Source organism: Zalophus californianus, chromosome 6, assembly GCF_009762305.2.
Source record: "Zalophus californianus isolate mZalCal1 chromosome 6, mZalCal1.pri.v2, whole genome shotgun sequence".
NCBI lineage: Eukaryota > Metazoa > Chordata > Mammalia > Carnivora > Otariidae > Zalophus > Zalophus californianus.
Genome location: NC_045600.1, coordinates 145627296 through 145650450, shown reverse-complemented (window position 1 = coordinate 145650450; position 23155 = coordinate 145627296).

Genomic DNA, 23155 nt, shown 5'->3' with positions numbered 1-23155 from the left:
CAGTCCTGGAGGCTAGAAATCCAAGCTCGAGGGGCCAGCAAACTCAGTGTCGGGTGGGGACCCCTTTCCTGGTTCACAGACAGCCACCTTCCTGCCATGTCCTCATGTGGGGATGGGTGAAGGGCCCCTCTGGGGTCTCCTGTGTAAGGGAACTAATCCCATTCATGGGGCTCCCAACACCCTCACACGGAGGTCAGGATTTCAACATATGAATCTGAGGGGGACTCCAACACTCAGGCTGGAGCAATCCCCCACTCAGTGGAAAATGTTCATAAATAACCTTCACAAATTGTATATTTTTCACTTGTTTAAATTCAAACTTCATTAGTTGACAAGGCAACCTGCGGTGTAAAGTACAGCAAGCAAAAACTTCATTTAACAGAAAACTATGAAGTCCATGATCCTACTGCTTTGGGATTCATAGGAATGCACCAATAAGACTGTGCTAAGTGTTTGATGTGCGTGATCTGGTGGGATTCTTCCAACACCCTAAGGAGCAGCTCCTACCACCATAATTCCCATCGGAGAATGAGAAAAGTTTGTGCGCTAACATCAACAGCGAAGCTCCTGGGATTTGGGAGCCCTGATAATCTTAGAAAGAGCTGCTATGGGGCACCTGGGGGGGCTCAGTCGGTTGAGCGTCCGACTCTGGGTTTTGGCTCAGGCTGTGATCTCAGGGTCCTGGGATGGAGACCTGCATCGGGCTCCACACTCAGCAGGGAGTTTGCTTGAGATTCTTTCCCTCTCCCTCTGCCCCTGCCTCTCTGTTCTTCCTCCCATTTGCATGCACACACTTTCTCTCTAAAATTAATAAATAAATAGATAAATAAATAGATAAATAAATAAATAAATAAAATCTTAAAAAAAAAAGAGCTGCTAAGATGCTAAAGTCAAGGCTGGGCAAAGATAGTCAGAAAAATGTGAAGAACAACAGGGACCAGAAAACAGCAGAGTTCCAGGGTAAAACAGCAGAGACAACGGGAATAGGAATTGTTGCTTGTGAAATCTCATTTGTAGAGGCACAAGCTTCTAGCAAGCTGCATTGTTAACAAATAACATTGCATCTCCGTGTGTTTAAGAAAAAAGGACAAAATGAAAGAATAGCAGTGAGAGGGATCAATATGCTTCCCTCAGCACTTCACAGATGAGGAACACACATAGTAAACAAGAACATAAGGGACCTAAAGAATAAAATTAGTAATACAATTTAACAAATTTATATTCCAGTCTAGTTTCTGTAAACCTTACACCTTTTTTTTTTTTTTTTTCTCCGTGTAAGACATGGTCTGCTTTGGACTACAAAGAAAATTCTAATAAGAAACTCATCAAGGTAGAAACTATATAGGCTAATTTTCCAGGCCAAATAAAATATTTTTTAAATCCAATTTCATGAAAGTCTTAAGAAAGCAGGATCCTAATAACTATAAGGTAAAAGAAAAAATATCTGAATAGCAATTATAACACTGTGTATTAACTATACTAGAATTAAAATAAGTAGCAAGTATGAAGCACTTAGAAAAACAAAATGAGAATGTTACATATCAACACTTCAACAACAATAAAAACAAAGTCATTACATGAAGTGTATTTATTACTAAAGAATAAAGAAAAATTAAGAACTTAACTCGATATATGAGAGACAGAGGGAAAACACTAAGGAAAAGAGGAGGGAAGAGTAATATGAACAACAGTGAAAAATCAGTTTAAAAAAAAAAAAAGGAAAACTGGCAAGTTCATCCAGAGGCTGCTTTTTTCTTTAATTCCATAAACTAAGCAAAACTTATCTAATCAGGAAAAACAAGTGATTCTTCAAATTTAGGACTAAGCATGGATATCTAATTACAGATAAGGAGGAAACAAAACAATAACATTTAAAAATCTACCAAAAACCAATAGAATCGATTTAGATCAAAAATGCTCTGGGGGCGCCTGGGTGGCTCAGACGGTTAAGCGTCTGCCTTCGGCTCAGGTCATGATCCCAGGGTCCTGGGATCGAGGCCCGCGTCAGGCTCCCTGCTCAGTGGGGAGCCTGCTTCTCCCTCTGCCTCTGTCCCCACCCCTGCTCGTGTATGTACTCTCTCTCGTTAAAATGGATAAATAAATCCTTAAGAAAAAAAAACAAGTGCTTTAAAGGTGTACCCCCAGGGCCACCCAAAACCCTGCTACTGAGCCCCCATGGACACTCTCTGTCCCATAGCAGCTCCGATAGCCTGTCGATAGCATTGTAAGACTTCCCAGACCATAATTTTTAAGACAGTGGTCAATGAACACAGTTACCAAAACTGACCCAATAAGGAAACAGAAACAATAAGCACCACAGTAAATACTGTGGAAACAAACAAACAAGAAGCCTCCTATCACTGCAAGACCACGAGCTGGGGCAGGGAACCATCTTGTTTATCTCAGTAGGACATAAGAGGGACAGAAATGTTGGCTCGGAGATCCACCTCTGGGATCTGGGACCTTGAAGACGCTCACTGAACATCCACGAGCTTCAGTACAATGATCCTAATAACTGTCCTTTCTTCAAAGGCTCATTGTCAGGAACCGATATGAGCCTGTGCCTTTCAGACCGGGTCAAGAGAAGGCTCACAACGGCGTGGGCAATCGTTCGTCATGAATGGAACAGGTGCACTGAAGAACTTCAGAAGAAAACTAGAAGATTTACCTGGAGGCCCTAGAAGAAGAGTAGCTTACACGGGGAAAGGGTTCCGTTTCCTGAATGTCAAGATGGAATTGTTTAGGGTCTGGTTCGAGATGGATACTAGGAGGATCCTGAACCCACCTCCTCCCAGGACACACCAAATCTGCTCTGAAAAAAATCTAAAAACTGGCAGAGCCATCCCTTCCCATCAGGTAAATGTGAGGGAAACTCATCAAAGTGGGCAGGAAAGGCTGAGACAACTCCTGATACAAAACCCACCCCTGGTGCAGCCCACAGTCAGGAGGGACCTAGAATCCCACAGCTCCCCCCTGAGGGGTGAAGGGTTCACACCCCACATCGGCCACCCCAACTTGTCAGAATGGCACCTGAGGGAGACGCCCCCACAGCATCTGGCTTTGTAGACCCCTGGGGCTTGTGCTCCCCGGAGGGAGGAGACGAGGAGCGAGCCTGGGTGGGATGGAGGGGCGGTGTCTGGTCTCTGTCCTGGGGCTGGGCTGGGGGGGGGCAGAGTCAGGCAGGAGATGGTGACAAGTGTCTCCCCCGAGCAGGAAACAGGATCCCAGCCTACACACCCCGTTTTCACACGTGTCTGAGGCTTATTATCCGTTTGCACCATCCATAATCACGGCCCCGTGCACATGTCTAGAGGTGTCTTCCCCACCTCCCTGGTTCAAACTACAGACCTCAATGAGTCAAGGACCAGGGCCTCAGGAGGAGACAGAGTGAGCCCCACCGCCTCCTTCCAGAGTGAACTGTTTCTAGAACCATAACAAGGACAATCAGAAACGATCTAAATGTTCGACAATCCAAGCTGTGGGTGGCTGCCCTCCTTTTAGGTTCTCCCTTCATTGAATGCCCCCAATAGCCCTTTGAGTTAGGATTTATCCCCATTTTATCGATGAGGATGGGGAGGCCTGGAGCATTGATGTACGTTGGCCAACACCCTGCCTGCCAGAGCTGGGGGGGCGCCAGGGGGCCAGCCCGGCTGCACGGCCCTGCTCCACATCCCGCCCTCACGGAGCACGAAGCCGGGCCTGCCCAAGGAGCCAGAGCCCATCACCTGCGGACGTGAGCGATGGCAGAGGTGATGAACAAATCGATGAGCTCCGTCTCCACGGAAACCCTCCACCTAAAGCAGTGTCTGCGCGCTCCTGACTGTTGGAGCCGCTCCTGAGATCTTCAGAACCAGCCCGAAGGATGATGAGAGCCCGTCGGTCAACCTCTGCTCACACACCTGCTGGGTGGGGCAGTGTGGCGGACAGGGAACGGTGCCACCACCAGGGAAACTCGTGTGGACTGGTGCGGATCGCTGGGGAGGGGCGGGGAGGTCACTTGCACCTGCCCCACAGCCCAGGGATGTGCCCCCCACACACACACTGCTGTCCCTTCTTTGCATCCTCAGCGCGCTTGCCCCTGTGTGCTGCTAGACCCACACCTGCCCTCATGTGGCCCTCTATCCACTTCCTTAGTGGCTGGCCTCCCCACCGCCAGGCCCCAGGGCAGCATCTCCCCCAGGATGTCCCTGCGGCACGGCCCCTCCTCCCTTGATGCCTGTCTTGGGTAACAGACACCATCCTCTGGAGCACCCTCAGAAACATCTCCCCTTTTCCACCCCCCAGAGCCCAATCCGCAAGATTTCTGATGGTTCTACCTTCCCAACATGTAGCGACTGTGGCCTCCCCCTCTGTCCGCGTTCACACAACCTGCACCTCGCACTCCCCGAAGCGCCTCCACACTTGCCTTCTTGCACCTTCCCCGGTCCTCGCTAGGAGCCACCGGCACTGTTAACCGACGGAAATGCAACCCTGCTTCTGTGTGTCGGCCTCCACTGCGCTGCAGACCACCTGCCCCGTGGAGATCTGGCCCGCGCCCTCCTGGCTCTTTAGCCTGGTCTCCCCAGGGTCGGACACTTGCCGGGCGCCGCGAGCCATGCGCTGTGCTCACCACCAATTTGGTGTGCGTTGTGTGGGTGAGTCCCCAGCACGGCGCTCTGAGCCCAGCTTGTTAACACAGGTGCTTCCTTACCTGTCCCCTTAGATCAGGTGAGCCTCCAGGGAGAGAGCGAGCACGCGCATGCCCCCGGGCCTGGCTGGCGAGGGCCAGGCATGTGACGAAAGCCCACTCAGTCCTGAACGGAGAGACGGAGGGAGGGATGGAGAGGGAGCAAGGATGAGGGAGAAGGAGAACATTCGGGGTTCTTGCTCTGACTTCGCCTCACCAAGCATCTTTCCTCCTGAGCACACTTTCCCCCATCGCTGGTTGAGGCCCCCCAGTAACAAATTAATAAAGCGAAGCTGGCCGTTCGTGGCCTCCAGTGCGTTGAGTATGACCCGTTCTCCCAGGATCTGGGTTCTCTGCGCGACCAAATAAAGCCGAGGTTAAGAGCATCCAAAGCATCCCCCCCGCAGCCCTGCAGCCTTGCCCTGCTCTCCACCACGCCCCCCTTCACCTAAACACCCGCTCCGCCTCTCCCAACCTGTCTCTCGAACCACCTGCACGACCATAGGACAGTGAGGCACCCAGGCTTGACTCCCCATTATTTCAGTCTCCCTCCGTAGATGGATCTCACGTTCAGCACTATAGACGGCATGTCACCAGAAGCATCCAGGCTGGCTCACCGAGCCGAGCTGTGTCTTTCCTGAATTAAAGTAACAAAGAAGCTGGCTTCTGATTAACAGGGCAATCACGGGAGGGCGGACAACTCCTGGACTCCCATCCAACAATTCATGGAAGGGCAGAAGAGTGTGCTGTTCAGATGACAACGCCCAGAGTATCAGCTTCCTGAGATGAAATCCTGGAGCCAGAAGAGGGACTTAAGGAGATCCACCTCCCTGAGCTTGGCTGCACAGAAATGGTTTCTGCTGTGTGACGCGGCCGAGAAGGCGCCGTTGCTTCTTGGACGCATGTGGGTCTGAGCCTCGTTTTTCATGAAGCCTGTCACTTGACAGATGCGGGTGTCTGTGCAGCCGGACAGGGGCCGCGGGCTGGAGGAGGCTGTCTGGAAGAGCCATCGTGGAATCCAAGGGAAATCAGAGGACACCGAGCCACAGAGGAAGGCCCGGGGCAGGACTCTCGCCAGGTGCCCTGCTGGATTACAGACGGGAACATGGGGCTTCTGCCCCCCTGCCCGCGCTGACCGCTCTCGCAGGTGCCGCCTGTGGGACGCAGGTCCACCTCCTTGCCTGCTTTCTGCACGGTGGTCTCCTGGCAGCTTGCCACCAGCGAGGTGGAAATAGCAGGGGGCAGTTGTCAGGGTGGCATTGAATCAAGAGACAGAGCAAGGGGACAGCTCTGAAGCATCTTTCCACTTGCGTTCAGGTGACCCTGGCATCCTGGCATCACACCTCCATCCGTGCCCAGCAGCTCCGGGAGGACGCGGTGGGCTCTCCCAGAACCCGCTCCGTTGGCCTGGCTGTTGGTGGACTTCCACCCAGATCCAGACACAGGGGCCGCCGTCAGCCTTAGTCTCGGCAAGAGGGACGAGTCTCCCTCTTTGTGGCTCCAGAGCCACATGGGGCCCTGGGAGAGGTTGCAACGAGGCCCCCGAAGCCACCAGAGGTCTGTTACTGACAGATCCCGGGACCATTTTGCCCTCCTTCCCCTGGGTTCTATGCTCCTGACACGGTTGGCCGGGCCTCCCGCTTGGGTCTCCCCCCTCCACCGGCTTCCTGCCTCTGCAGGAGCACTCGCCGTTCCCTGGGCCTGTGCCAGAGAGGCTTTCGGCATTTCCTTCTGTCCTGATCGCCTATAAGGGACGTGCCGTTGGTCTTCCCGCCGCGTCTTTGTCCTGAGCATTCCTCTGGCCCCGCATCCAGGTGTGATCCATCTGCATGTGTGGGTCGCAGGAGAACTTCAGACTTTCATCTGTGGTTTCTGTGTGTCTGGGTCTTTGTGCGTTTCCCTTCCCTCGTGACCGTGCCTCCCTCCCTGCAGAGGGCTGGCCGGGCTCACTGTTTGCGGGAGGAAAACAAATAAAGACAACCTGTCTTCCTCACTCCCCTTCCCGCAACCGAAGTCCAATACGGAGACTGTGCTAGATCCCTCTAAGAGATGCGGAGGAGTGGGAGGGAGGTCTGAAAAGGAAGAAGAGAAGGGAGGGAAGGAGAAGGCGGGTCTGCGGGCTCCCACAGGAGAGGAGCGAGGGGCGTGACAGAGACTCTTCCTGACCCACCTTGAACCAAACCAGGTTCCCCTGCCTCCTCTTTATGACGAGGCCCCGACCTGGGGCTCTGTCCTTGCTCTCTTCATTCTAGTCCTGCAGGCTCAGTGTAAGGCAAATCCACCCCTGATATTGGGCCAAATTCCTCATCCCCACCCTGGACCCCTCAAGACCCCGGGCTGCCCTCAGCAGAAGTCCCATCAATTCATTTAGGAGAATTCCCTTCCCCGGATGCTTCCTTTTAGGACCTTTTGCTGCCCTCCACCTGCTCCCTGCTGCGCTCCCAGCTGAGCTCAGGCCCTTCCCCCAGCCGCTAACCCCCATGGTAGCGGTCCCTCCGTGAATGAAGTCCGCCGGACCGCCCTCAACAGGTGCCATGAATAGTGTGTCTCTCTAGTAGAGGTAGCAGTCACCAGAAGGGAACCGGGATGCGATGCATTTGGCAGGTGAAACCTTAGTCAGCCTCCCAGAGACGTCCTCGGCAACCTCCCTCACTTCCATAAACACACACCTGTGGCCCAGGGGTAGCAGAAACGTTCCCAGTCCCCCGAGTGTGACATGGAGGCAGCACGGAAAGAATAAGGCATCTTGGCTTTGACCTGTGTGGACGCATCATCAACCCCCCCGCCCCAGAACCCACCCAGTGTAAGAACCTCGGCACTGCCCTTGGCTGAGGTGAGTTTCCCCTGTTCTAGAACAATGGGAGCTGGAACGGAACTGGGTTGAAGCGTGGGCACACGGGTGTATTTCTCACCCGCCTGAGCTTGCAGGGATTCATTGCCTCTCTGTGCCCCTTAGCAGCAAGCCCGGGACACTTAACAGAGGAGTGGGTGTCTTATTCACCTTTGTAGCTCCGGTGTCCCTTACGGAATCAGGCACGCCTAACTGCTTGGCAAAAGCGCACCGAATCGCAGTTTCAATTTAAAAAATTTGTCTCAATTATCTTAGCATATTGACTTGACATTCTTGATTGCCGAGCAGACTGCTCCACAAGACTGTGAAGCCCTCCCAGGTAAACAACGTGGTCTTGCCTCTGTTTTCCCAGCGTCTACCTCGAGGCTGGGAAGGTGGGAGGCAGACTCAGAGATGTGGGCTGAGGGCAGGAACGGATGAAGAACCGAGCGAGGGTGGCCGGGCCGTGCGATGGAGGTGACTCACACAATCCGGATTTCCTCACCCGCAAGATGAAGCTAAGAGTATCTGTTGCCCAGAGAGGCTTTGAAGACACCGTTGGGACGGGCCCCTCCTAGCCAGAGCAGGCAGACGACATCTTCAAAATGTGGAAAACAAACAATAAAAAAATCTTATTCACTGATTGCCTGCAAATATGTGGTTTGAAATATTCATTTTTCCCCCCAGATCCAAAACAAGAATAATAGCCCTGACTCTGTGGAGTGGTAGCTGCTTGGAATTCCTTATAGGTGCGCAGATGAGAACTGCAACCTTGGCTTAAAAAGGAAACAAAGGAAAAAGGGAAAAACAGATTTCCTGGGGAATGCAACATTACTTCCAACGAACAAGCTCCAGGTCGACAACTAAAGGGCTTCTGTAAACGACGGGAGGGGTCGCGCCCGATGCCAAAGCCCATATTAGATTATCTGATGCTAGATTCATACCCTGTCGCCGGGCTGGTTACTCGCACGTGACACCTGGCCGGGCAGCGTCTCCAGCAGCGGCCCCCACTGCCTGGAGTGGTGCCTGAGCCAGGGGCCCCTCCCCTCAGGAGGCATGACTCACACGGACGCACGGACGCACAGTCAGGCTGCAGGGCAGTGGAGCAGGGGTCTCCTGAAGGCCTCCGCACCTGCCGGGAGGGGTGAAGGGCACGCTCCAGCAGGTGCGGGGACGCCAGCCTGGCCGAGAGGCTGCACCGAGGGCCCCCAGGCTGCGTGCTTCCTTTTTTTCCCCACCATAGCCTCCAGGGAAGGATGGAATATTTTGTTCAAAAGGCCAAATCAGCAGATGATGCTGGCTCGGGACTGTGATTCTTACTGTGGGTGCCACACAGGGCCTTCCCCCCCACCAAGCCAAAGCAGTATTAGTGAAGGCTTTAGAAATAAGCCCACAGTTCCTGTCTTAATAGATTCAGTGTTGGGTCATGTGCAGGATCTGTTGTTTAGGATGTGCATTTGCAGGCCACTGCTGAAAATCGCTGTTCTAAGGTTCCTCGGGCTCTAGACTTGCTACATGGGGCAAGACTCTGCTACTGGCATCCCTGCTCGGTCAGCATCTGCCCTCCCTGCCCAGCAGAGACATCGTCCAGGGCAGGGGATGGGACATTTGTCCCCTTGCTGTCTGCAACAGCAAATGAGGCTGGGGGCAAGAGGGCTGGACACTGGTCTGTGAGGGCGAGCCAGTCTCTACAGAAATAAGCCAGGAAACAGAATGCAGACCCCCTTTCTCTGGGCACTCAGCTCTCCTGTGCATGGCGCAGGCATGCGGGGCCCCGAGCTACTCCTGGAGGCTGGACGACGTCAGCGTCAGGAACCACATCGCCCCCAGAAGAAGGCTCCAGACTTCATCTCGTGGCCCGAGGTTTTGGAGGGCACTGGCCTGGCTCACAGTCCTTCCCTGACCCTCCCCTTCCCTTCTGTGACCAACACAATTGCTGCTTCGGTTCCCTCTGCCGGCTGCTATTAGGCTGAGTAGGGGCAAGGAGGCCGAGCCCTGACCCCACTGCTTCCAGAGCTAGGTCTTCTCTGACTCATCCACCCACCCGGAAACACGTATCCGTGCTCTGTAGGACACTCCGCAGATGGCAGCACCAGCCAGAGCTCAGCCTAGCTCAGCGCCAAGCCCCTGCCTGCCTCCCACGGTTCCTCACAGCAGGGACGTGCCCCCAGGCCCCGTCCTGCACCGTCCACACTCGTCTTCCTTCCAGCTGGCCTTGGCCACCGAGGTGTCCCCTTGCCTCGCCATCAAGACTGTTGTGACCAGGGTGCCAGGGTGGCTCAGTTGGTTAAGCGACTGCCTTCGGCTCAGGTCATGATCCTGGAGTCCCGGGATCGAGTCCCACATCGGGCTCCCTGCTCAGTGGGGAGTCTGCTTCTCCCTCTGACCCTCTTCCCTCTCGTGCTCTCTATCTCTCATTCTCTCTCTCTCAAATAAATAAATAAAATCTTAAAAAAAATTAGAAGAGCAAGATCATAGAGATAGTGAATTAAAAAAAAAAAAAGACTATTGTGACCAAAGATGCTCATTCAACAAACAGCCCCTCCCCCACCACCACGAGCTGGGACTTGCACCCAGCCCCCGGTCTCAGGAAGGACCACGGTTCCTGGACAGGGTCACCAACACCCCGCCCCCACCATGAGCCGGGGCCTACACCCAGCCCCCCGCCTCTGGAAGGACTACGGTTCCAGGCCTGGACGGGGTCCCCATCTGGTCTGGGAGACGCAAGGTGAACGGATGTTTGCCGGGAAGAGAGGCTCCCTCTGGTGAAGGTTGGCGTCAGGTGCTGTGGAAGCTCCGTTGAGCCCGCCGGCGGGACCAGCTTTCCCGAGGCCAGTGAAGCGGACCTGCAAGGCAGGGAAATGAAGAAGGGAGAAACATCTTTTTTTTTTTTTTAAAGAATGTGGGTATTTCCAAATGGGAGCACTGAATTATCATCATGGGGAAAGTCAAAATTTTTTGGATTTTCTTACACAGGTCTCAGAGCTCCATGGTGTTTTCATCTGAACTACATACGGGAGCAGGGTGTCAACATAGCTCTTGCCGCTAGAGCCTGCAGGGCAAATCCATCTCTTCCTGGGACTCAAAGTTCCCCCGAGGACCACTTCCTGGAGTCATTTAGGGGAAGCAGGGGGTTCCCTTCCCACTTCTACCATGTTTCCTTTCTGTCTCATTTAACAGAAAAAGAAGCCCTTTGGGGACAGGTTTGCACGTCTCTGGCTGCAGTCAAGCACAACAGGTCTTAGCAACTGGGTAAGCACCTGCCGCGGCGCCCTGTATCTTTGGGAGAACCGCATTCCGAGCAACGCGGACGTGATTCGCCCACAGAACGTGGAGATGTAGGGCCTGTAGGAAGGGAAGCCTGGGAGGGCAGGCAGGGAAGGCTTGGTGCAGTGACTGGCCCTCCTGCGTGTTAGCCTGCACCGTGCAGACCTTCAGACGGGTTCGCAGAACTGTTCACAGGATCTTGCTGCCCACACACCCCCTTACTTCCCTCCACTGTCTACACCGGCATGTCGCTTCTGCCTCCCCGTTAGAGGGAGCCACGCCTCAGCCCTTCCTGGTCCCCCAGTCCCTACCAAGGGTCTGCACATGGTGCAGAGTGGACACTTAATCCAAGTGTTGTTGAGCTGAATCGAGTGGCACTGATCACAAGTCAGATTCCTGAAGACTCAGTTCCCGGACTGAAGTACGTCGGGGTGAGTTCCTTTGCATCAGCACAATTCAACAATTCCGCCAGCCTACACCTGCCCCGGAGACTCCATCAGCAGAACTGAAGCAGGAATGCCAGCCGGACACGCGTTTGGGCGCTTCTTAAGGAAAAGGGGGGTGGCGCTTTGGTTGGAGATGCTCATCAACGGGAGCACGTGTCTGAGTAAATGGTGAACAGTGACTCTTGCAGGCAGCTAAGGGGGGTTCCACCGGGGCCATTTGTGGCAAATATGCACATCCCCTAAGCTCCGTAGAAACACCATCCTTTTTCTTGTGTTCAGTTCAAAAGACCAGATTTTAGAAGGCGAGGGTCACCAAAGGCTGTCCTCACGAAGTCATCGGCACAAGAGCGCCATGCACCTGCACAGCAGGTCCAAGTGTCCTTGGCTGACTCCCTCAGGAGCGCCAGCATGCAGACCACAGAGATAACTTGAGACGTGGCTCCTGGTTTCCAGGGGCTCAAGGTCGATCTGGAGACAAAAATGAGTCATGCTATGTGGTCATGAATGCACAGAGTCGGTGGCAAGGGCAAGCACGGGGGGTGGGGGGACATCCAGACCTGAGCGGGGCTGGGTGCCAACAGCAAAGCCTCCCCACACCCCTTAGCTGAATCTTGAGAGCTGGGCAAGTGAGCAGTCAAGGATGAATGAAGAGAGCTGAGGCCTCGTGCAGGAGGGAAAGGCATGAAGTTCAGAGTGGCCGAAGCTTGCGTGAGGAGGGGAGGCTGGAGAGGTTGCAGCCCATGACGGAGAGGCATGGGCATGGGCTTTAGCCCCCAGACCGCCGGGACTCATGGAAAGGAAGGGTCTTGGGCAAATGTGGAGTTGCTCTGCATTCTAGAAGGGTCATAATGATGCAGATCTGGCAAACAGATTCGAGAAAGGTGAGTCTGGAGGCAGGGAAATCACTCAGGGAGCCACCGTCCTTGTTCAGGTGGGAGACAAAGAAAGAACCCAGGAGAGAGAACCGGAGACGATTAATCAGATTAGGTGAATCCAGAGCTTGCATGAGACACAGAGAGGATGAGGAAACAGGAGGAAAGGATGCTGGCTCCAGGTCTGTGGTAACCAGGAGGAGGGGGATTCTGTGCACAGAGATTAGACACTGGAGGACAGAGAGGTTGGCTTCCAACACGTCCACTCTGAGGTTTCTGCAGAACACTCTAGGGGGAGATATACACAATTAGACGTAGGGAGCAAGTCACAGGGGAGAAGTCGGGGCTGGAATCCATTTTCCACAAGATACTATGTCTTGCGCCTTAAAAAGAGAGACAGTCTGAGCAATTGGAGAAGACCGTATTCTGTGTCAGAATTCTGCCCGAATTCTGTGCCCTTGTCTTGGGCAGAGTCCAAGATGGCCCGCTGGTGTAGCAAAGGCTCCAGGAGATCCTGCAACAGAGGCCTGCCCAAGCTTGTTGGACCATGAATCTCTCCTTCCAATGAGTGTCAGCCAGATGTTGACACTGAGGCCCACAGTGTGGGAGCTGGTGGTCACGGGTGACAGGTAGACCACAAGGGCATAGACTGGTCCTGGTGTGTGTGTGCAGGTGTGTTGGCAAAGGGGGCAGTCAAGGACAAAATCCCACCCATATTCACTCTTAACACCTCTTCAAGCCACCTGGGCCTATCCTCATGCCAATGGCCACCAAAGGGGCTGTGGCCATTTCTGCCTCATTTTTGGTCGTCACTGAGGACCTGCCTCAATTTCCCCTTGACATGTTTAACAAGCAAGATGCATCCATCAGTAGTCACTCAGTGAACGGCACCGTGGCTAGGCAGACAAGAGGGTCATTGGCTCATGGCCTTGGCACCTGCCCTCTGGACTGTCTTCTGAGGACCGCGAAGACTTAGGCTCCCTGCAGTGTCCTCACCTGCACGGGCCATCCTGGTTAAGACGGCCTTCTCTGACTCGGAGCTCAGAATCCATGTTTGTAGGCGGCTCCACCTGGCCTTTGGGGGACATTTAGAGAGATCACAAAACATACTGACGTTGAGAGTGCAGGGAGGAAAACCTACAACTTGCAAAAACAAAACCAGAACCCCGCCCTCTGAGAGGTAGGAAGAAAACCACAAGAGTTCTGTTCGAAATGGAAAAGCACTTCGAGGAGATTGCTCAACAAGATCCAGGGAGCTCGGGAAGGACAGCCACAGGATTTTGTAACCAGGGCACCAGCAGGGACTCGCTTGAGAAGAATTTTGAAGAAGTGGACACAGAAGCTGGATTCCTGTGGTCCACCAGTGAATGGGGCGAAGAAAAGGCCACGCTTGTCTACTTCTTCTTGAAGCTTTGATATCTCAAAACAGGGGTGAAAGAAGAAGACGGGGTCCAGGACCGGGATGGGGGTGGGGAAGACTGTCCAGGTGACAGGCGGGAGCACCTCCACGGGCTGTGGAGGAGAAGGAGTCAGGAGGGAGTTGAAAGTGCAGAGGGTCTGGGAGCTGACTGGAGCAGTAGGGTCTCTGAGAAGGTGGGACGAGGGGTCCCAGAGCTCAGGGGAGATCCTGAGCAGGAAGCAGGACGCAGGGGCTGGAAGGGAAGGAATGAGAACAGTTTGGTGTTCGTTTCCAAGGCTGTTACAGCGGAAGGGCTCCATGCCCGCGGGCTGAAAACAATAGAAATGTATGTCTCACACTCTGGAGGCCAAACATCTGAAAGCAAGGGGTCGGCAAGGCCATGCTCCCCCAAGGTTGTGGAGATGCTCCGTGCCCCGCCTTTCCCTTGGCTTCTGGAAGGGCCACTGGCAGCCCAGGTGTGCACAGCTTCTGTCTCTACCTCCTTCACCCCATGGCATCTCCCCTCCCGTGCGCCTCTGTCCATGTCTCCCCTTGTGAGGACACCAGTCATATGGGATTAAGGGCCAGCGTGACTCCAGTGTGACCTCATCTTAACTAAGTACGTCTGCCATGACCCTATTTCCAAATGAGGTCATCTTCTGAGGCACTCAAGGGTTAGGACTTCAACGTCCCTTTGGGGTGACACCATTCAACCCACAACAGATGGCATCTCTATGTTCTGGGATTGACTAAGGGGGTGATGGAGAGGGAAGCCTGACGAGAGGGCAGCGGCTATGTGCTGGGTGGTAGATATTTCCACAGTAACCCATGGGCTCTCTCGGCTAGCGTTCTCTTCTGCTCCATGATTCCCCCCACCAGGCCCGGGCAGCAGGTGGAGCCGTCTGACCTTGCCACATCTAGAGCCGCAGATCAAAGCTGAACCACAAAGAGGGGGGGAAAAAGCCAATTCTCAGCTTTTGACGTTCAGATTAGACTTCTGAAATCCCCCACAGAGGCAACAATATTTGTGAGAAGGGGAGCGTGAGTGCCACCGCTGGGTTCAGACTTCTGCAGGAAGCATCAGTGACTGGCTCCCCGGAGAGTCCACGCTCACGGGCTGGCGGGGGGCGGGGGGGGCGGAGCACTGCACCTGCGCCCGCGCTCTGCAGCGTCCTGTCTGGAGCCCTGCTGGGGCCAGAGCGCCTCTGTGTTAATGTCACGCGCAGACCGGCCCGCCACGTCCCGTTAGAACGTAAGCACCTCTAACACATCAGAGTAACAACGAGGCAATTTGGAAACCGCTGATCCGGGCCAATCTCCTCACGCTTCCAGGGGGGGTTCCGAAGGTCCAGAGAGAGCCCCGCACGCGTCCCTGGACAAGCCAGGACCGGGCTTCTAATTTCTGGTAATTACGACGGCCTAGGAAGCAGTAACACCAAGGAGGCAAGGTGCTGGCCTCAGGTGTGGTCCAGGGTCATAGACTCACCTCCGTTCTTTGCTGCCTGAGGGACAGAGACTTGAAAACGCTCAACGGGAGCCCAGATCTCTAACGGAATCCTCCCTTTGTTTGGTCCCATCTACTGACAAGTGTCCAGGGAGAAAACCCCTGGGAATATCAACGCTTATTTTCAAGAGCGGCTAAGATGTATTTCACGCTTGGTGTGTGACGGTCACTGTTAGGCATTTTACGTCGGTGAGTCTAAGGCTCAAAGAATCCCATTTTGCAGACGAGGAGGCAGCCTTGGAGCTGTGAAGCCGCTCAGCTCAGGCCTCGGAAGCCCCTGGAACCCAGAGCGATGCTCCTTCCTCACCACCACGTGGTCCTGCCCTGTGCAGAGCACACACTGGCCCTCCCTCAGACGTTGGCTTGGGACGACCAGAAGGATGTGGGCGGGGGTGAGCCACCATCGAGTGCCCCCTGCGTGCCAGGCACTGTGCACGTGCACGGATCGCCTCCGTCCCTGCACTCGCAACGTCCTTCCTTCGCGTCGACCTCCCTGGAACAGAGCACCGGTGCTGAGAAAGCACCCGAGTCGTCCATGGACTAGTGGCTTCACTCAGTTTACACCTACTGAGACTCATGTAACCAACCAAGCCACTCTGTGGCTTAGAACAACGCATCGGTTCCTCCTTTAAACTTACAAAATAAAGTCCAAGCTCTGAATGCAGTTCTCAAGGCTCCCGTGGCCTGAGAGTCTATTTCTGCTCCGCTCGTTCCTGGGATGTCCCTCCATGCACCCCACGCTAGAATACGCCTCTCCCACCTCCCGGCCGCGGCTCACACCATCCCTCTGTCAACCAGCACTACCCCCAACACCCACCATATGTCGACCCCTCCAGGGGCCTCTTCCTGGCCCCTTACAGCCAGAAGGAACACGTCTCCTCTGCCCCGCACACCTTTATCCATGTCCCCCGTGATGTCATCCTATTCAAGCCTGTGCACAGCTAGTTCTGCATGAGAGTCCACTTTCCTGCAATTGTGGGCGTCTCGAGGGCTCAGCATTTGACACCTGTTCCCCAAAGCACCTCGCACTGCCTGACACGTGGTAAGCGCTCCGTGGGTGTTCGCCAAATGGATTAAAACAAAATAAAGACACTGTTCTTGATTCATGGGGAGAGAGAAAAAAGGGGCCTGGCCTGGGGAAGCTCGCCCTGTAAGTGAGCCCAGACAGTGCAGAGACCCTGTAACCTCCCTTGGGCGATGCAGAGACAGGGCTGGAGGGACAGGGTGCGTGACGGCAGGGTCAGCCAGGCTCTGCACTCACGAGCAACGGAAACCAACTCGAGCCGGTGTAAGAGAAGAGGGAGCTTATCGGAAGCCTACTTGCACACTCACACACTTGTCCAGACGACGGGACCACACGGGACCAACATGACTTGACTGTTGGGGACCAGCCCGCAGTCTGGAATTAACGACCCCTAACTAGTCCCCATTTCTTGTGTCCCTCCATCCAAGACACGAGGTTCCCAGACAGAGTGCAATCAGCCTTAACGTGGGTCGCATGCTCAGCGGGGCCCCATCAGGGGCAGGAGACAAAGTGTCCAACATAATTAATCTGAGTATCCTGAGTATATTCTCAGAGCCATAGATCCCGCTGGCTTCCGTGATGACGGGACCAAGCACTGGGTGTGGCTCAGGGGGTTGGAGATTCGGATGGCTGTGCATCCTCTAAACCCACCCAGAGAGTGTCTGCTGCAAATGCCGGGTGGGGAGGGGGGACATCCTCTCCTGAGAAGGGCTGCAGCCGCCACACGGTCCCTGTGCAGCTTCTATCCTGCGGATGCGGTCCCGAGGCAGTCCACCAGCTCCCACCAGCCCTTTCAGCTCCGAATCCACGACAACTAGCCGATGACGTTGGAACTCCCGCAAAACATCCCTGAGTTCCCTCCTATTCCTTGGAGGTTAGAGTGTCGGAAGGTGACCTCCTGCCTCTCGTGCTTGAAGTTATCAGGTGCTACTAGAGACACTCAGCTTCGCCCCGGTCGTCAGACGGCGGTCCCGCTCGCTACCGTGACTCAGTAATGTACTCCTCAAGACGATAGGAATGACCTCACAGAATTCACTGGAAGGTAGGACGGCCAGGCTTTGAGACAGAATGAAAACCACATCAGAAACAACTTGACCTTCAGGAAGGGGCGACTGAAACCCACCTACCGTCCCTGAGCTCCAGGTCCGACCACCCAGGAGCAGGCGGGTCACGGGTGGCACTTGGGTGAGCGCCATCCCCTGGCTGTCCCAGGCCAGTAAGGAGAGGCCGGACGGGGCCCCTCTTGTGCGCGCTCTGGGCAGGCTGCTCGGAGGGGGTGAATCTGGTTTCCTTCTTCCAGGGCTGGCAGGAAATATGGGGGAGCTATAGTCCCCGGGGAGCCCTTACCAACTGTGGGTGGGGTTGGAGGAAGAATGCCCCACTGCCCTCCCCTCAGGAGAGATAACCCTGAGGAGGGTTCTTTGCTGTCTCCCAGGGGCCCCCAGTGGGACCGAGCTCACCAGCTGCCCGCAGGGGACACCTGCCAGGGCCACGCCTCCTTGCCTCCCTGTCTCACTTCCCACTGGTTCTGGGATCATCTCCCAAAGAGACGCCTAGGACTCGCCGCCTGTCTCAAGCTCTGCTTCTGGAAGAGCACGGCCTGGTGCCTCCGGACTGCCTCTCGTTCCGCCCGCCCGGCCCCACGGGGCCCCGTCCAAGACAGATCTGGATATGGACATTTTACGAAGGTGGGCTTCGCAAAACCCAGAAGAGTCTGTATATCGCGAGGCTCCGTTTATATGAAAGATCTAGAATCGGCAGGTCCATAGGCACGAAAGCAGACGGTGGCTTCCCGGGCTGGGGGAGGGCTGAGAGGTGCCTGCTCCCTGGGCGCGGGGGTCTGCGTGGGGTGAGGGCTGCACACACCGCCGGTATGCCGATGACGAACGCTACCCTGAAATGGTTGAAATGGTAAACTCGTGTTGTGTGTATTTTACCACAACAACAAAAAAAGGAAAATCAGTCAGAAAACCAGGTGGCAGAGTCTCCCTGCATTTCAGTGCACTGGGGCTGGGCATTTCCTGCTTTCTTATTGGCGACATCGCCCACGGTGCCCTGGGGGAGTCCTGCCACCCCTCTCCCATCATGGCCGGCGCTCCTGGGTGTGTGGACACGCGCAGGAAACCCCAGAGCCAGTCCCCCGGGGCTGCGTCTGCCGAAGCCCGTGGCCCCCGAACAGATGGGAGTCTCCTGTCCGCTCACCCCCGTGGCCCCTTCCACGCCACTTGGCAGCCCGCGGTCACGGGCAGACCCCAAGGGTCCATCTGGAGGCCGATGCCCCCGCATGGATGATGCAGGAGCCAAAAATGCACGCAGCTGTTGGGGCTGCAGGGCCAGAGGCTGGGCGGTGAGCCTCTCGGGCTCAGGGTGAACGTGTCGGAAGGGGTGCTCGGAGGAGACGGTTGGCCGAGGCCCCCAGCTCCATCCCAGACCACGGCTGTCTTTCGGCGAGCCTGGGTTTCAGGAAACTTGGAGGAGGGAGAGGCTGCCAGTTGCTCGCCGTGTGGTCGGCACACAGACCTTCGCTGGCCTTCGCAGCGTTTTTAAATTAATTGTCCTCATTTACAAGTCACTCCCCCAGGCACCAGCCTCTACACCGCATACCTGGCTTGCAACCCCGGCTTCATCTCGCTGCCTGGCCGGAGCAGGCGCTCAGGCTTGGGATTCTCGGCTGCCGGGCGGCTCCCGAGCCGGTGTGGAGAGCAGCGCCTGTGTGGAATGCGCATGGCTCGTCATTGCTTCTCTAAAATGGGGAAAAGCCATTTTCAGCTCCCACTCAAAGCAGGCAGCTATTCTTTCCACCCAGAGGGGCTCCCAAGCTCCTGCCCGCGGCCCCGGGGTGAAAACACAGCCATGTCAGAGCCCAGAGACCCACGGGCACTCGGCGGGGCTCCTGAGCTTGGGGACCTCAGCCACGCCATCCCACCATCGGCTGGAAGGAGGCAGACCGTGTGCATCTCAGCCCGTGTCACCTGGTCCTTCGGGATGGCTCCCTGAGGAGCGGCGTGCGGCGGGCTCACACGTCACACGCCCCAGAGTCTGTCCTCCCGGTGGTCCGGCCCCACTGCCAGCCTCCCTTACACTTCGGTGGGGCCGTGTGGCTGAGGTCGGCCAGGGGGGCCGAAGGGCCGTGTCTCCTGCGCTCCAGCCTGGCTCCCTTCCCGTGGGTGCCATGGAGAGCAGCTCTGATGGAGCGCAGACCCACAATACGGAGGAAGGACCCTGGGTCCTGAGCCACCGCCTCCTCCCATTAAAGGGACGGCTCTTCCTCTCCCTTCCCGTGCTTTCCTTCCTCACCCCACACCCCGAATCTCTAGGCTCTCCAGCATGGGATTGCAGCCCTCCCTATGGGCTGATCCTGAACACCAAACACCAGCCCGGAGCCTTCTAACCAGGCATCTCCATCCCGGGGGGAAGGGACGTCGAGAATTAACAGGTGCATGCACTAAAAAGTAAGAACATTCTAGAAGGTGATAGGGGCTTCAAAGAAAATGAAAACAGGGTAGCAAGATAGGAAGGGAGAGAAAGTGGAGTAGCGGTTCAGAAAATGTGGCGGGCCAAGGAAATCCTCTGCACGATGAGGGGACGAGGTTTTGGGTAACGGCACGTGACGTGATGAGCACTGGGCGTTAGACGCAACTGATGAATCATTGAACACTACATCAAAACTAATGATGAACTATACAGTGGCTAGTTAAATTTAAATTAAAAAAAAATAGTGTGCAAGCTGGACTGAGCTCAGCAAGCCCAGGAGACAGAATAGAGGCCGGAGGGGCCGGAGCACCCCGAGAAGATGGGGAGGGCTCGAGAACAGGCCAGCGAGAAGGCGGGGGCCACATCATGCAGGACCCTTCCAGCTTTGCCAGGAGCTCACACTGTGAGTGTGTTTTCAAGCCACGGGAGATTGTGAGCTGGTGGCTGTCATCATCCGATTTGGGTTTCTTTTTTTTTTATTTTGAGATTTTATTCATTTGAGAGAGAGAGAGAATGCGCATGAGCAGGAGGTAGAGGGAGAAGCAGGCTTCCCGCGGAGCAGGGAGCCCGATGTGGGGCTCGATCCCAGGACCCCGGGATCCCGACCTGAGCCGAAGGCAGACGCTTAACGACTGAGCCACCCAGGCACCCCTGATTTATGTTTCTAACACCTCACCCTTGCTGCCCTGTGAAGGATGGAATGGCAGGACCAAGGCCCGATAAGCAAGCACCACGGCAGTCCAGGGCAGGTGCAGGGACTGGGTTAGGGCGGTGATGGTGGCAAGGGGAGAAGTGGGGCCCGAGAAGAACAGTCACATCCCACCGTCGGGTTGACATGAGGGACGAAGACAGGATCAAGCTCCTGCGGATCATCAGCTGGGTGCACGGAGTGAACCTAGTCCACCAGGTGGGGAAATGAGTCCGTTTGGGCTGGTGGTGACAGCAACGGTGGTGATGGTGTGGCAGCAGAAGCAGAAGAAAGCGGGAGTAACATACCAGAAAGCCTCGTGGCTCCCAGGGAGTCCTTAGGGAGATAAGTCATTCGGGAAGCATGTTTCAACGTAGAGCATGTGTACGGGATTGTTGAGGAAAGCTTTCCATTTGATTTTTAGCAAAGTCAGTATAACTGAACCCGGCATCCTCGGGTGAGGGACGGGGGCTAGCTCGTATGCGGAACAAGGTCACTCAGCTCTTTTATTGTTAACAGATTAGCTTCCAAACAATGACTGGTTTCCAAATCCCTCCATGGAATATCCTGCAAAGACTTTTCATATTGGTTACATTCAAAATGGTAACACTTCAGATATATGGGGTTAAATTAAATATTAAAACTAATTGCACCTGTTCACCTTTGCTTTCGAAAAGTGGCTACTAGTAAATTTAAAATTTAAAATGGTGTACGTGGCATCCTGTGTAGCTCTAGGAGACAGCATGGCTGTGACACATCAGTTAGAATCCTTTACTAGAATAATGCCTACATACTCCCACGGGATTTATTAATAGTCCCTCACCTGGAAAGTGTTCTTTTGGTTCAGAAAGTTCCAGGAAATAGAAAGCATACATGCATGTAACCATTATTAATATTCTTCTAATCGGCAGAAGATGCATAAGGTTGGAGTTTGTATACTTTTTACCAGGCATGCCATTTTGGGTGTGTGTTCAGCTGCTCATAACAGAACCTACGTAATAGCAAACTGACCAGGTGAAGGATGGTTTTTCTCATGCAACAAACAGTGCAGAGCTGCTGACCTCACCGGGCAGTCCCAGGAAAAGCAGGGACGAAGACTCTGGGACGTGGCTCATCGTCACCGGGAGGTGATTGCTGTTTTACGTATCACATCCAGTATATACACAGGTGAGAAAAGCGACAAGATGTCACTGGGGTTTACCCCTCGTTGAAACAGTTTTCCCAGAAGCCCCACCCGATGACTTTCTTCTACATCGTTGGCTCGGCACTGTGCTTTCTGGGGACTGCGAAATGCAGGTGTCCAGCTACGCAGACAGACACCCTTGCCTCGGGGCTCGGAAGGACCACTATCCTATCGAAGCTACGTCTTGTTGGCAAACAGTCATAGGCGGATTGTAACTCTTATCTACCATTCCCTTCTAGTTTGTGTGCAAGGCTGACTCGCTCAAGGAGAAAGATTCAGGGTCATAAGACATGTGCTTTATAGGCTTCAGGCCACTGCTGGGTCGATATATCTTGGGCAGATTTTCTTTAAATCTCATTTCTATTGTCAGATAATTCTTTCAAAGTAAAATTACGATGCATTTTTGGAGATGCTGTATCTACATGTTTTGCCCACTCATTGGAGGTGAAATGCTTAACGTAAAGCGAAAGTCAAGCCCCTTTCATGCAAAATTATCCGTCTGGTTACAATAGCATGTCTCTGTCGGGCACTCGAGATTCCAAATGGAAGTGAGTCCTGCTTTCAGAGAGCTTGGGGAGGGAACAGACTTGTCACGTGCCCAAATATTTGACATAATATTTAAGATGCTTATTGCAATAAATATTGAGCTCCTATCGCTGAGTTGGTTTCAGGAACAGGAAGAGCTTAGTGTACTCATAACTGTATGTCACTGAGGGTGATACATGACCCATAGCAGTGTGGGCGGTGTTCTCTGGGTGTTGCACCGTTGACCGCGCTCACCTCCTCGGCTCCCTCACAGCCCCTGTCACGATTGTGGTTAAACACATAACTGTAATCATCTGCTGACCATCCACTCTTCCCCCGAGGGGCTTAGCTCCAGGAAGCCTGGGGCCACACCTGTGCAAGGCACGGAGTGGGCACTCACCTTTTCCTATCTGCTGAATTCATTAATAATTCGATCCAGGACAGCAAATGTGGTTCATCGAGCATTCCCTCTATTTGACTGATAGAGTCCGCTTGCAGGCTGGGCTAGGAAGACGTCGGGAGCTGCAACCTGGCAGAGCTAGGAGGGGTGTGTGATGTTTGGTGAATCCATCTGGGGCGTGAGAGGCGGGCAACGACACCCCTGTGCTGTGAGGTATCAGCTCCGGGCTGGAGTCGGTGAACGTGCTCATGAGCCCATGGATTATGCAGCTTCTACATTCCTCACGGTGGCCACTGGTAAATAAACACTTGCTTTAATTAATTGATTTTATCTGGTAGCTAATGGTCAGGTACTGAAAGCTAGTTTGGTTCAATAAAGATCATCTTCCACATGTGCTCATCCAAAGTTCAACAGAAAATCCTCTGCTAATATTCCTCTGGCGGGGACCCCAATCTGGAGCGAGGACGCGTGTGCCCCCAAAGGCTCAGCCCGGCCAGTGGTGTTTGTTCAGTTCTCATAGATTTCTTCAACTTCCAAGTGGAAACAAGGCTATTTCTCAGCTCCCTGGAGATGTTGTGAAGAGTAAGTAATAAACAAGTGTTTGTAACACAGACATGAGCTAAAGGGCTGGCTGAGCGCAGACAAGAGAACTCATGAATCCTGCTCTGTCCTCCTGCCCATCTTGGTTTCTCTCTGTCCATTTACTTACCATCCTTTATTGCTGATCAGAGAATGAGTTACCTCGGTGCAGGGAAGTTTTTAAAGATCTCATAGAAAATATGACTGGAAGAGGTCGGGGCAGGCTGTGAAAAATGCACTTCCTGCCAGCCAACAAGGGACCCCATGCCTCAAGCCCGAGCTGTTCACACTTAACCTT